This window comes from Microtus oregoni, unplaced genomic scaffold (assembly GCF_018167655.1).
Source record: "Microtus oregoni isolate MIOR12 unplaced genomic scaffold, Mior012 000021F_ref0000039, whole genome shotgun sequence".
NCBI lineage: Eukaryota > Metazoa > Chordata > Mammalia > Rodentia > Cricetidae > Microtus > Microtus oregoni.
The window spans coordinates 22,775,462-22,780,401 of NW_024543080.1; positions in this window are offsets into that span (position 1 = coordinate 22,775,462).

The window sequence follows — 4,940 nt, forward strand, 5'->3', positions numbered from 1 at the left end:
TCTTGGGAGAAAGAGGCCAGAACCTTTTCATAACTACAGTGGCAGCAGGGTAGGTTGTACCTTCATGTGCAGGCAATTGTCTTTGCTACCGAATCAGGAAAAATAAAGAGTTTTGAAAAGCCTTTCTCCCAGATTCCAGACTGCAGATGCCAGGGGGAAAGTGACTGAGTTTCCAGGCCACCGTACTGGCGCTGTGCAGCTGTGAATTGGGGTTCAGTGAACTTGGGACCGTCCTGTCCTATGTCCAGATATCCCTCCTGCAGACTGGCACTGAAATTTCTTTTTCAGAGTTGTATGCTTTGAAACTCATTTATCTCTTTGCTGTTGCATTTTATTTCTTTATTTTATTGTGTGTATATGATGTATTGTGGGCGCATGGGCGCATCATGGCACACTTGCTGAATCAGTTCGGTAATCGAACTCAGGTCTTGAAGAGCATGCCCTTCACTCCCTGGGCCACCTGCCATGCATTGTACTTAAAGCACTGTGATTGCTAACGCTGTGGGTCATCGTGGCCCGGCCAGGGCACCTGGATAAAATCGGCTCAGATATCCTGGATGCTTCTGTGAAAATGTCTTTGGTGAGATTGATGTTTAAATGGGTGTATTTTAAATTAGGGAGGTTTATCCTTTGTGGGAATGTCAGCCTCACAAAGGAAGGCCTTGATAGGTGATTCTGACCAGCCCTGAGCAAGAAGGAATTCTGCCTGCAAACTGCCCTTGGGCTCAGACTAGCTCCTGAGAGCTTCCACCCACAGGCCTTGGACCTGCTGGTCTCCAAGGTCACAGGAGCTAGCCTCCCTGCTAGTCCTAACTAGCACAGGAGTCAGGCTCATACACCTGTGAGTGCCCCTCACCCCAGCACCCACCATAGGCCTCTCTTGTATTGGCCACGGAGAGCTTACCAGAATAAACTCCAGGCCCTCCCAGATAGCAAGAAGAGATCTTCTCTCAGTCAGGGGCCCTGTAGGGGCTCAAACAAGAGGTTCTGTGGAGGCTGAGGACTCTGTTGGCTTCCTTCGCCCTCTTTCTCCATCTGTCTAAAGAGGTGGGCACATCTGCTTGGTGTTTAAGTTTGTCTGGTGAGAAGGCAGTGAATGGTAGCTGACTGAGTTCTAGGGAACTGGTGGGGGAAACTGAGGCTTCTCTTGAGCCAGCAGGTGCCTCTTCCTGCTGTCCTGATCTCATCCATCAGGGCTGTTTTATTGCCACCGACTGAGGACACTCTCTGGGCTTAACTTCTGGCTCAGCCGCTCTGTGACTGGACACAGTGTGGAGCCATCTGATTACTCTGTCTGGAATGTGGAGACTGGTCCTGTTAGCTCCATATATGTTCGTAACTTTTGCTTTGCTGTGACCAAGGTACCCGACTCGGCACTAAGTTGCCTATGTTGGAGGAAGAGTTCATTTTGCCTCACAGTTTCAAAGGGCTCAGTCCTTGGATGCTTGTGCTAAGGGGCTTGGGTGGAAGATCCTGGTATCAGGAGCCCTGCGGTGGAGAAACACTGGTTACTTCATAGCCAAACAGGAAGTAGAGAAAAAGATGAAAGATGACAATTGCCTGGCGTTTCCCCTTTTCTCCTTTTCTTCTGTCTGGGTCCTTAGCCTGTGGGAGAGTCATGTGCATTCAGTGTCAGTCTTACCTCTTACAGTTAATCCTCTCTAGAAACATCTTCAGAGACACACCTGAAGGTGAACCTCATGGTGTTCTAAACCTAGTCGGGTTGACAGTGAAGATGAACCACCACGTCACAAGACGATAGGGCCTCTCTCAGTGTCAGAGCCATGAGTGAGTTAGTTAACATGGGCAAGTGTGGGATGTACACACTGCCAGGTGTAGGATAAGGGGCGTGTTGGTAGACGTTGGGAACAGCCATTCCTAGGAGATAGGTTTTGTTAGTTGTGTTCATTACCTCCAAATGAAGCTCTTGATTAGTTGTCAAGAATCATCTCTTTGCTCTAAGATAACGGATCAGTCATGTCTTCTTTGACTCCATATGCTAATCCTTTTTTTTTTAAGGCGTCGAGTACCAACACCCTTTTTTTTTTATTTATTTACTTAACTTTATTATGTTTGTTGGTGTGAAGGTGTCAGATCTCATGGAACTGCATTTTCAGACAGTTGTGAGCTGCCATGTGGGTGCTGGGAATCGAACCCGGGTCCTCTGGAAGATCAGTCAGTGCTCTTAACCGCTGGGCCATCTCTCCAGCCCCTCCATATGCTAATCCTAATAAAAAATGGGTATCACTGAAACAATTCTGTTTAGCATTTCATGGTTTGATGCCTGGTTTTGAATGATAACACACTACTCTCAGACCAGCCTCAGTGTTTAATTTTGGATAAACGTTTCTCGACTTTTGTTTCTACGGAGATCTGGAATGAAGTCTTAGGCTTGAGGCCCAACACAGATGCTAGTTAATGTTCCCAAAGCCAAATTTCAGCTTTGCTCTTCCACATGATCAGCCAGTCAAAGGTCCTGGGTTGTCTCTGTGTGTGGCATCAAGGCCTGAGATCCTCCATGGCAGGACTATGCAACGGTGAGACCAGCCAGGTCCTATTCAGCAGCTCCTTACGGAGATCTTGCTACATGTCAGGTACTGATCAGGATCCACGGAAAAGCAAAGCAGAGTAGGATACAGTCCCTCGGAACAGAAAGACTTATGGAAGTGCTTAAAACATAGTTGCTTTCAACTCAGGATAACTTTTACCCCCGTGGGACGTTTTATAGTGCGTGGAAATGTTTTGATTTTCACAGCTGGAGGGTGATAGTGGTGTGGGTGTCAGAGGGGAGGAGGCCTTGTTGCTGCGTGCCGCTTCTATGCAGTAAGGGTGCTATACAGAAAGGACCTCCACAGGAAAGAACCATCGGGTGTGAACGGCAATCACAGAGAGGTTGAGATACCCGAGAAAAGTAAAGCCTACGAGAGGAGATGGGCATTTAGAGTAGGACCTCATCAAGCAGCACAGCCCAGGACAGATGACGCGTGCTTTGGGGAGCCACAGAAAGATGGGAGTGGATGGTAACGGGAGGTCTTTTCAGAAGTGTTCAAAATATCTCTGAGAACAGAGTGAGTGGGACAGGGGATGCAGTAGGAGTGGCGGACAACAAAGCCGAGTGGAGAAGCCTTGACGATGAAGGGCAGAGTTCTAGTGAAGATAGCGAGCTACTGGCAGAGGCCGCCTTAGGGACCACAGGATGACGGGAAGAGACAGCACAAGGCAGAGTCAGGTACAAACTTAGCTTCAGGTCCTGCATTTCTACAGAGTAGCTCTTTGACTCTCCTAGGGAGTAACTGTTAAACCTGAGAATCAAGAGGAGCAAAGACCAAACCCACAGCTGTACAATTAAAGAAAGCCGTATTTTGGGGTGCATCTATGAATCACCCTAAATTGGGATCTGAGAGGGTAGCCTCTGCTGGCCTCCTGAAGTTCCTTTTATAGGAGAGGGAAGGTGTCTATAGGGGTGAGAGAGTTGGCTGCTACACAGTGAGAGAGAAGGACAAGGGTAAGGTTTTACACCTTCTGAATGAGGATGCAAGCAGTTTCCATCAGATCTAAGAAACAGGAACTTATTCTTCATTACAAACAGAAGCCTTGGTCAAACACAGGACAAACAGAGACTTTTTCTTAATTATAAGTAGCAGCCTTAACTTGAAAGGATTTGCAAGGGACAACCAGGAACTCATTGACCACCTTACCTGCAGACAGAACCCTTAACCTGTAAGGTCGGTTCTTCCTCTTTTGTTCTCCCTTTAACTTTCAAGGTGTATTGTTCCTGTTTGGTCTCACGCAACCTCTCTGTGGTTCGTGATCCGCGTCTGTAGAGTGCTTCCTTTCCACAAGGTTGTGGTGAGAGCAGATGCAATGCACTAATGTGCGTGTGATTTGGTGAGAGCTGGGACAAGGTGGATGACAAAATGGAAAAGAAGGGAAAAGCTGAGAATCTGATGGCTGATTGGCTATACAGGATGGGACAGACTGATGGCCGATTGGCTATACAGGATGGGACAGACTGATGGCCGATTGGTTATACAGGATGGGACAGACTGATGGCTGATTGGATATACAGGATGGGACAGACTGATGGCCGATTGGTTATAAAGGATGGGACAGACTGATGGCTGATTGGATATACAGGATTGGACAGACTGATGGCTGATTGGCTATACAGGAAGGGAACAGAGTGATGGCCGATTGCCTATACAGGATGGGACAGACTGATGGCTGATTGGATATACAGGATGGGACAGACTGATGGCCGATTGGTTATAAAGGATGGGACAGACTGATGGCTGATTGGTTATAAAGGATGGGACAGACTGATGGCTGATTGGATATACAGGATGGGACAGACTGATGGCTGATTGGCTATACAGGAAGGGAACAGAGTGATGGCCGATTGCCTATACAGATGGGTCTAGAAAAGAACCCTAAGTTTCTGTGGTGGCCTGACAGACATGAGAAGATCAGGGAGCAGAAACAATAGGTGGGTTTCTTATTGAGGGTAATGGAGAAGATGAATCATAAAAGCATAAGATGGTAGATGAATTAAAGAAATAAAACCTGCTCGTATTCATCACTAAAAATCATGTATTTGTACAAAGTCCTAGAACAGCTGCCTACCTAATCATAGCCTTGTTTGACTTTCTGGGTTTGTCTTCTTTTAATTTATAGATTTTTAAAGTTTAAACATTTTGGTAATAGGAAATATAGAAACCATGTAAAGTGACTAGTCTTAGCTTTTATTACATTAAATATTTTAGGTCAGATTTAAAAAACGAGGCCAGACATGGTCCTAGCATACCTGACTACACCATTGCCTATGTTCTTGGCTGAGCGCAGTCAGCCATACCTTAGTCTTTCTAATGGTCCCTCTCTTCTATCTGTTCACAACGCACCACAGCAAAGAGGAAAGTCCTCAGGCCTGGGCCTCCTCTGCT